Source organism: Palaemon carinicauda, chromosome 33 (genome assembly GCF_036898095.1).
Source record: "Palaemon carinicauda isolate YSFRI2023 chromosome 33, ASM3689809v2, whole genome shotgun sequence".
NCBI classification, from domain to species: Eukaryota; Metazoa; Arthropoda; class Malacostraca; order Decapoda; family Palaemonidae; genus Palaemon; species Palaemon carinicauda.
The window spans coordinates 66,179,830-66,191,153 of record NC_090757.1 but is presented as its reverse complement, the minus strand read 5'-3'; positions in this window follow the sequence as shown (position 1 = coordinate 66,191,153).

Sequence of the window (11,324 nt, the reverse complement as noted above, 5' to 3'; positions counted from 1 at the left end):
ATCTATTAAAAACTGAAAGTACATGGATAGAATACAAAACTGCAATGTAGTTATAGGTAGTAGGTTGACCAGGGCCCCTGCCACCCGTTGAGATACTACCACTAGAGAGTTATTGGGTCCTTTGACTGGCCAGACGGTAATACATTGGATCCTCCTCTCTGGTTACGGTTCATTTTCCCTTTGCCTACACATACACCGGATAGTCTGGCCTATTCTTTACAGATTCTCCTGTCCTCATACACCTGACATCACTGAGATTACCAAACAATTCTTCTTCACCCAAGGGGTTAAATACTGCACTGACTACTTTCCTCTTGGTAAGTGTAAAAGAGGCTCTTTAGCTATGGTAAGCAGCTCCTCTAGGAGAAGGAAACTCTAAAATCAAACCAGTGTTCTCTAGTCTTGGGTAGTGCCATAACCTCTGTACCATGGCCTTTCACTGTCTTGGGTTAAAGTTCTCTTGCTAGAGGGTACACCCGGGAGTATATTCCTGAATTCTGGATGGAAATAGACCCTTTCGAATATTAGAACCAATCAGAGCACGTTTTGTAGCGGTGACGTCGTGAGACTCCGCCCTCCTAGCGCTACCAAGTATACGCTTTTCTTGATTCTTGCAGAAGCACCAGTTATATTAATCTTATATAATAGGTTTAATACTGGTAAATATAGTTATTTTAAATGTATACAGAAAATATGTATCAACCCATCTAATATTTACGCTGGCACTTATGCATCATAAGTTAAGGGTACCTGACACTTGCACGCATTCGTGGCACGCACTGGCACGCATTGATGCGCGAACTCGCGTGAACGAGTTGAGAAATTGTCGTGAACAGTGCGGGAACGATGCGTGGCATGCGTGCCCAGAACTTTGAAATGTTTAAAGTTTGTGGCACGCATTGGCACGCCAAAAATAGTCGTGAACGATGCGCGAACTGGCGTGAACTGGAGTGAACAATGTGGGAACTGGCGTGAACTGGAGTGAACGATGCGGGAAGTGGCGTTAACTTTATAATGAAGAGAAACAAAAAGGAAACGAAAAAATTAATGAAAAGGAAAGAAAAATAAACCTAATAAATTTTTATATTTGCTGTTTTGATGTGAAAAAAAAATTATATCTTATTTCAAACTATTTCTATAACTTTATAATGAAGAGACAAAAAGGAAACGAAAAAATAAATTAAAAGGAAAGAAAAATATAAACGTAATAATTGTTTATATTTGCTGTTTGAATGTAAAAATAAAATGATGTCTTATTTCATGCACACACTTATTTTCCTCTATTACCAATCAAGAGCCAAAACTTTTGTTTTAAATAAAAATGAACTGAAAAATTAACCTAAGAAATTTTTAAGTTTGCTGTTTGAATGTAAAAATAAAATGATGTTTTATTTCATCAACATACTTATTCTTCTTTATTACCTTAAAATGAAGAGCAAAACAAATTTTTTCTGTTTGCTGCTTTAATGTAAAAATAAAATGATTTCTTATTTCAACACACTTTTTTCTCTATTACCTTAAAATCAACAGCCTAAAAACTTTTCATGTTTGCTGCTTTTAATGTTAAAATAAAATGCTTCCTTAATATTTGTACATATTTTATGTCTGCTATTTATATGTAAATCAAATGCTTTTTTGTTTTTTTGTTTCTCTTTTTCCTTTGCCAGCCTTTTATGATGCACTCCAACAAATGCTACAGCAGCTGCCAGGTATAGGTATCTTCTCCTCAATGCAATGGTGTCTCTGACAGAAAGCATTGTTGTTTCTTCCGAAGCCAATCCAAGAATGTCCTCGGGTTGGAGAAGCCCCGTTTTTATATGGAGTGGCCAATTCGTGAACTGGCGTGAACGATGCGTGAACGATGCGGAATGATGCGGAAAGATGAGTGAACGTGTCGTGAACTAGGCGTGCCTATTCGTGCCATGGCGTGAACGTAGCATGAACTTGTCGTGAACTATGCGTGAACGTGTCGTGTACAGTGCGGGAAAAAACCCAGTTGTGGCACGCACTGGCACGCATCAATGCGTGCCAGTGCGTGGCAAAAATGCACGCAAGTGTCAGGCAGGCTTTACTGAGATATGCAAGGAATATGGGACCATTGCTCAATGAAACACGCAGAAAGCCATGTCCATGGCAATCAGCCGCTTCATTACATAATAATTCATGCAGAAGCACCAGTTTTGAGAATATAATTTTGTGAGAGGTTATAATATTGGTAAATATGATTATTAAAAAAAGTACAGAGATATGCAAGGCATATGGCTGGCAACATTACTCAACAAAACATATCAGAAGGGCTATGATCCTATGTCAATCAGCTGGTTTGTTACGTAATACTTCACCCGTTGACAAATGACTCAACTACTTTATATTGGCCTCGACAGGACTATGATCCCCTGGCAATCAGCTGTTTCGTTACATAATACTTCACCCATGGAAAAAAAATGACTCGCCTACTCATATTGGACTCGACACTTAGGCATTTAGTACATGAAGTACGATGAGTTTAAAATCTTTGTTACTTTGAATTTTATTTGGAATCATTGTACCCTTCAAAATGGCAAAAATTTGCCCTGTTGATCATATGTATTTCTTCTGCAAGTTGATTTGTTCTTTGCTGCTTATATACATATATATTTTCTATTGTTTTTTTTTTTTTTTTTAGTTTTGACTAGATGTTTTTGAAATGTACATATTTAGTCAGGTTAGGCTAAAATACGGATGGTAATTCTTGCTCGGAAGTATACATGGTGTGAGACAGGAAATATACACCTTTGTTTTAGTTGTTAAGGTAAATCTATGTTGCAATAAAAAAAACATATTCTTTTAATAATATGCAACGGAAATGAGTAGCAAATTCATTCTAGTCAAAGAATAATATACCAGATTTTTTTTTCTTTCAATTTACACAGATATGTAATAAAAACACAAATTTACGATGTGCATTAAAACCAAAACCTTGCTCAGGTTTTGTTGAGCAGATATCCTAAACTATGCAATATTTTTGCTTTGCTTATATCATACATATTACCATTGCATCCTCGGATACCAAAAGGCTTTCCTTTGCTGATATTTCGTTGTAAATTTTAAAATCAACTGCATAGCTTGGAATATAAGGGAAAAAAACAGATTATTTACAAAAGATTATTTTATACAAAAGTTTATTATATACAAAAGATTACTCACATTGTACATCTTACCAAAGTTGATTGACTCCAAACTGCACAGTTCCATTGTCAACCAAATACAATAAAAATGGAATAATTCATGTCTTAAGAGTTATAATAAATGCATAAAATTAATACGCTGGTTACGGGGACGTTTAGGTTGTGAAGACAAAGCACCTGTCAGATGACGGCCTTTACACAGCGGGTGCAGGCTCCCCTTGGCCTGCCAGTTGAGCGTCTTGTGAAGGAGGGGAAGCCACTGCCTTCAAAATCTATCAACTCGAGTATACTCCATAGTAACTAAAGTACAAGTAACACACGACGAAAACAACAGACTAGGAGGACTATAGGCTACAGACTCAATCAATTCGACAAAAGTTACAGAAAAGGAACAGCAGATGCAGTTTGTTTACATTGAGCAATGGTGCCATATACCTTACGTACCCAGACTCTCAGTACCTTTTTATAACAATAAGGACCAGCATAAATGCTAGCTGGTACAACATAGTTGATACATATATTCTGTATGCATCTATAGTAACTAATATATTTACCAATATTATAACGTATTATATAAGATTGATATTGTCAAAATTGGTGCTTTTTTCAGGAATTAAGAAAAGTTTACAGGTGGTAGCACTAAGGAGGGCGGAGTCTCATAACGTCACCGCTCCAAAACACGCTCTAATTGGTTCTAATATCCAAGAGAGTCTATTTTAATCTAGACTTCAGGAATATGCAGTTATATTTTCTCTTAAATGGTATAATGGGAAATGTAAATGAAAAAAGGAGCCAGACGAAATTAAAGAGATTCAATAATATAACACAAAATGATGTCACCTAGATCAACAAGAGAGCAAAGAAACAAACTGTGCGATTGATCTAATGACAATATCTGAAATAACTGGAGAGGAAATGTTCTAGTGTAGCTGATATAATTACAAGAATGGCAAATACAAGCATTGATACGTGTAAGTTTCCCAAAACTGAGGAAATGCATAGAGTTACACCGATTTTGAAAAGTGTTCTAGATTATCAGGAATTCAGCACTTATAGACCTATTTCGAATCTATCCTTTATTACAATAGTGTTAGAATGCGTATTTCTTCGACAACTAATCAGTCACTTCCAAGAAATAGAAGCTTTGGCAGACAACCAGTCTGCTTACAGAAAATTATACTCTACTGAGTCAGCTATATGTTCTGTTGTAAATGATATGCTTGAAATGATGGATGAAAAGATATGTGGTATTTTAATATTTTTCGATTTTAGTGCTGCTTTTGATACAGTTGTGCATGAACTGCTACTAAATGATGTACGGTCCATCTGTATTGAAGATCAAGTTTTTTAATGCCTAATAGACTACTTTGTTGATAGAACCTACCATGTGTATCTTGGAAACTTATTCATCATATGAACCATTAAACAGGGGGTACCTCAGGGACGTGTACTGAGCCCAATCTTATTCTGTATCTATACTATTGATCTATCGAAAACAGAGTAAAAGCATGGTGTTAAGTTCAAACTATTTACAGATGATACACAATTTTACTTCTCTATAAATGATATAGACGACACTACTGAAACTCTATACTGAATATTTGCCAGTCTTAAGGAATGGATGACAATCAAACAACTAAACTCGGCGTCACTGACCTTATATGTAAGGGTGCCAGAAAACCTCAAATCAATCAATCAAAACCCTAAAATTGAAAATAAAACGGAGTTTATGGTTGTTGGAAAGAAAAACAGCCTACGAATCTTGGTTGATATTCAAATAACGTAAACAACAACTCGGCCCGATATCCAGTAAAATAGCTTACCAGCAACCTGTCTTTCAATGCCCAATCAATAATCTAATAAAGTCTGCTTACTATCATCTTAGAAACATTGTTTTTGTGAAGAAGTATCTGGATGAACATTCTGTCAAGAAACTTGGGATAAACTGTGTTATTACCAGGGTTGACTACTCCATCTACCACAATTAAGCTAGTGACGTCATTCTCTGGGAGAAAAATTGCTTGCATTCGCACTTCAACAACTACGTTACTTGATGTAATAAAAACGTCTTCTTGTCTTTCAACTATAGTGCCATATCTAAAATCTATACTTTTAGTTTTAGAGCTCATCCCACACGAGAAAAATGTCTGAGCGAACAATATCACTCCCAACAACAAAAAATTCATCTTGGAAACCTGTAACGAGAAAAATATATGTAATTACTCCTGTATTGAGAAGAAAACTTTTAACATACCTAATGTGTGTTAACAACAGTAGCACACTAGTAAGAGACATCAAACCTTGAAATGGCTCTTTTTAAGCTAGTGACGTCATTCTCTGGGAGAAAAATTGCTTGTATTCGCACTTCAACAACTACGTTACTTGATGTAATAAAAACGTCTTCTTGTCTTTCAGCTATAGTGCCATATTTAAAATCTATACTTTTAGTTTTAGAGCTCATCCCACACGAGAAAAATGTCTGAGCGAACAATATCACTCCCAACAACAAAAAATTCATCTTGGAAACCTGTAACGAGAAAAATATATGTAATTACTCCTGTATTAAGAAGAAAACTTTTAACATACAATGTGTAAAAAAAATAAAAATCTTTCCCTCACTTCTTTCCCTCTTATTTTAATTTCTTATGTGAGCCAATGGTACGATTCTCTCATCTGTGGGTTGGGATACGTTTTGAACTCTAAACCTATTGGCCGTTAATGTTTCCAAAATGTTAAATGGGCCTTCAAACTTAGGTGTTAGTTTATAATTGAGTCCTTTACGTACATTTACCTGTATGTATACATTATCACCCACGGTATATGTTTTAGTTGGCTTCGCTATTTTATCATGATTCCTTTTCATTATGATTTGTGATTCTTCTAAATTCTTTCGATGGATATCAAAACGACTTTTGCTTGCATTTATACATTCTTTTAAAGGATTTGATAGATTAGGTGTAGGGGTTAATACATGGAAAGGCGTTCTAACTGGGGTACCATACAATCCTTCGTGCGGTGACATTTTTATTGATATATGATATGAATGATTCAGAGTACTCAGTACCGCAGGTATTGCAATATCCCAGTTGGGGTCTGATCCCCTTAGTGTTACTCTTAATATATTTAAAACCTTCCTATTTGCTCTTTCCACTAGCCCATTCAACTCAGGGTGATATATCATGGTATTTATTTTCTTTATGCTAAGGAATTCACACAATGAGGTAAGAAAGTAATTATTATATTCTCCACCCGAGTCTGAGATTATCATGTGTGGAATTCTCCACCCGAGTCTGAGATTATCATGTGTGGAATTCCATGTTTACCAATGTAACACTCGTAAAACTTCCTAGCGCATTCAATCGCAGTTTTAGTTTTAAGCGCTATTAATTCTGTATATTGAGTTAAAGTATCTACAATTACTAAGAGGTGCTTATTTCTTCTGTCTGACTTGTAAAATCCTGTTAACAAATCTAAATGCATTCTTTCAAAGGGTTGATTGGGCACGGGATAAGCCCCTAGGCTGACAGGTGTTTTCGTATGCCCTTTGTTTTCCTGACATGTGGGACAATTAGCTATGTGTTTTTTTTATATCTGTAAGCATTGTATGCCAATAAAACAATGATTTGGCTTTCTGTGACATTAATGAGAACCCCGGGTGTCCATGCAATGGATTTGCATGCAACCAGTTCAGGACAGTGGAAATCAGCGAGATTGGTACCACTACCTGGTCGTTAGTTACATGTGGTGTATTGCGGGTTTTCCTTGTCACGGTCCTACACAGAATATTATCTTTGATTATATAATTCTGCTGCTTATACTTTATATATCCATTTTCCTTATGATTGCCTTTCAAAGCATTTATAATTGTTTCTAATTTCTGATCTTTTCTTTGCTCAGTCTGCAATAATTCAGAACTCCAGCCCAAATCTTCTTGTTCAGATATCGTTTTAACAATAGGCATGGATGTTGATATATCTATTAATTCAGCTAAACGCTCCGTACAAGATGACACGGGGTTGCGTGATAATGCAGCAGCAATGATATTTGCTTTCCCAGGTAAATACCCGATTCTCGCACCAATGTGTTGAATGATCAAATGCCACCGAGTTCGTTTGGGGCTGTGGTTGAAGCTTTTAAAGAATTCGGTTAGTGGTTTATGATCAGTAAAAACCTTAACGGGATAACCGTATATTATGAACTTAAAATGCACTAGTGAATTAACATTTGCTAGTCCTTCCCTGTTTATTACTGCATACTTACTTTCGGAAGTTCTAAGTTTTCCAGAATAAAAAACTATCAGGAAAAATTGTTTTTCATATTGCTGAAGCAATACCCCACCTACTCCTAAGTCTGAGGCATCTGTTGCAATGAACAATTCCTTACCCAAGTCAGGAAATTTCAAGATAGGAAAACTACACAGTTCATCTTTCAAGGTATTAAACGCCTGTTGATGCTGCTCAGACCATGTGAAATCTACGCCCTTCTTCGTAAGATCATTTAAGGGAGCGGCTATTATTGAATAATTGCGTATAAAATGCCTCTAATATCCACTAAAACCCAGAAATTGCTGTATTCCCTTGACATTAGTAGGTATGGGAAAGTTACGGATAGCCAACACCTTATCATGGTCTACTTTAAGACCTTGGCTTGACACCATAAAACCCAAATATATCAATTCTGTTTTGAAAAATTCACACTTACTAATCTTTACCCTTAAGTTATGTTGTCTTAGTCTCTGTAGTACTAGTTCTAATTTACGTAGATGTTCTTCTAAGGTGTTGGAAAAGATTACAAGGTCGTCCTTATAGGCATGCAATATATCCCTTAGCAAGTCTCCAAACACTATGTTAATCATTCTTGTAAATGTTATGGGAGCATAACGTAAACCAAAAGGCATCCGTAAAAATTCATAATGTCCCCTGGCTGTGCTGAAGGCTGTGTATGGGATACTATCTTCTTCTAATGATATATGGTGAAAACCTTTAAGTAAGTCCAAACTGGTAAAATATTTATTCTGACCTAACAAAGACAAAATATCGTCAGTGCATAGCACTGGGAATCGATCAGGGATCGTCTCCTCATTTAGACTACGGAAGTCTACGCAGATACACCATGTTCGATCTTTTTTCGGTACAACTATTAATGGAAAATTATAAGGGCTGTTCGATTTCCTAATGACTCCTTCTTCTAGCATTTTACCTACTTCATCATTTATTTCATTCTGGAATTTCATAGGGAGTCTGTACGAGGGTACATAGATAATTTTTGCTTGTCCTTTAACCTTATTTGATGCTCGATCACATCTGTTTTTCCTAAGGATCCATCCATAGTGGAAAAAACATCATGATATTCAGTAAAAAGTCCAAAAATTTTCTGCTGAATTTCTTCGTCTTGAATGTCTTTATTGATTTTATTGTTAATAGATTGCAAAAGGGATTCATCCGCAACTGATTGAGGGTGATTGATTTCAGCAACGGTAAGAATACGATGTTTATAAACTTCTACATCCAAGATATGTTGATTTTTGGGAATTACTAAAGTGGTATTTAAATGATTACAGACTTCAATATTACATTGTTGATGTGAGCCTACTGTATAAATAGCTTGTGTGACAAACAATCCGTTAGTTTTCAAAGTGTCGGAAAGGATTAATATTTCAGATCCAGGTAATGTTTTCTTTACTTGCACTATTAAATTCGAAGGTACGTTTGGCTCGATAGATTGCGTGCAAGATGATATTACGGGTGAACGAAAATTCTGCAGGGTCGCGTATATTATTTCTTTATTAGTGAGACAAGTTATTGGTTCTTCAACGTACGTTACGGTTACATTTGTCGTCTCCTTTTTATCCAAAACTGATTTTAAGGTATTAGAAGACTTATATAATTTTCCTTTGATATACACGCCGTGCTTTGCAGGGGCTAATATAATGTTTTGATTGCCCATAGATGGGTATCCTATAATTACAGCTGGATTCATATCAATGTTTTGTACAACAACATATGTATCAGCAAACGTGCACTTACCGACCTTGAACAGAACATGGGTTACGCCTATTACATTTAATTCATTATTTCCTATACCCGATAGTCTCACTCCGGATTTTTCTATCAGAAAGTTCGAAAACAACAAATGATGTGTCCTCAAATCCATGATATTACGTGGACTACCAGAGTAAAAAAATAACGTAAAGGATTTGTGTTCTAAATTTACAGCATATAATGTTGGTCGTAACTCATTTTGGCTTATTATTGTATGAATTCGTTGCAAATCTACGGGAGCATGCACTGATTTACTTAATTCGGCCGTGTGTTTCATAGGAAAATCTATTGCCTCACAATGATCTGATAAAACATTAAATTGATTATTCAATACAACTGATGTTGACATGAATGACCTTGACCCAACATCACTCTCTTCCCCACTGGAGTTAATTATGTGGTATTTGCTTTGCTCTGCACATTCTGAAAATTAGTCTGACCTTGCGAGGTCTGGTTTGACGACCCAGGCTCAGCGTTATTCGAAGAACTGTTTGTTTGTTTGGGATTCTGAACTACATTGACGTTTGCTGTTTCTTCTTATTAAAATGAGGATTTTTCTTTTTATTTCCATATGGAACTAACTGTGGAATTGACTGTGTATTTCTAGGATTCTTTTGCGTCTTACGCGAGTAGCACTGACTATATGAATGAGTCGAACTATTATGTATTGAACAGAATTTCGTTCTGCAGTCCGCAATCAAGTGACCTTGACGTTTGCAATTATAACACGTCATTCCCGCAACTTGACTATTATTAACTACATTTACTTGCTGTGGCTTTGTTTAATTTTTTTGCAAAAACTTGAGTTAACACGGGATCAAGGTCAGGACACTTAGACATGTGTTTCTTTATCTGTTCATATACATCCAATTCCGTACTTGCAGGCGTTAACATTTTATCAAAACACCCCACTAAAGCTTCAGGTAACATAAGTGTCATGCAAGTTAAATACATTAATCGTAAAAAATCTTTCACGGAGATGTTATCTATAGTAACCCAAGTGGAATTACCTAAAATATCTTGATATTCATTAAGCCTATCAGCTATAAGAGCTGCTCTCTCAATAACATTAAGCCGAGTCATAGTGGCTTGATTAAGTGTATTTCTTAACGTTAGTAATACATCCAAGGCTTCTTCACCCCCATAGACCGCGCGTAACCTAACTTTGAAATCATCCCAGGTAACTGCTTCTTAAAATGAAACACCTCTTAAATACGCACTCGCATCTCCCTTGGAAAAATATATAAAACTTTTAGCTTCTTGTAATTGTACAAAAGGGTCTACGATTTGTTTGGCATTTAAATGGGCATCGACGGATGAAATCCATGACTCCACATTTTGAGGCAAGAACCCATTAACCCGACCCTGGAAAGGAAGGATTGCGGATCTAGCATTTACAAGCGTCACAATCGGGAGGGGGTTAACCTGTCCTGCTGTTGCGTTACTCAGTCCAGGGGCTGGGCTCACATGGGGCGTCATGTTTACGGTATTTCTTTTCCTATCTCTTCGACCCCTTGCAATTCTATCAAAATATCTATATGAATACAGACGTCCACTGCGTAAACGTATAAGCACTAAATGATAAAGATTATAACAAAATTCCCCAAACAATGATACTAATACTTAGATATTTCCCAAGAATTTCTGAAAGAAAACGGAACACAAAGATATTTCCCGAGAATTTCTGAAAGAAAACGGAATTAGTACAAAGAGAGAAAAAAATTCTAGATGAGAATTCCGAGTTGAACACAGTTTCCTTTAATGAAAGGAAATGGAAGATTAGCAAACAACTCACCCCAGTAATAATGGACTAACGACTCGTGATAACTACACCTCACTGCTCAATACTGAAATGAATTAGAAAATGTACATAGCTTATATGATGTTGTTTGATGTCGTCATTTCCTCTCTCTCTCTTGATGTTTGGGTGAATGTATTCGGTCCGATTTCCTCTCTCTCTCTTGATGTTTGGGTGAATGTTTTCGGTCCGATTTCCGTTAAATGAAGTGCTTCCTGGGTATGTTTTGTAAGCGTTGAACGTCAGTCCTAGGTTTTCTTAGAATGTTGATTGAAGATCCAGTTCATCAGTTTGTATGTATAACATTCATTAAATGTT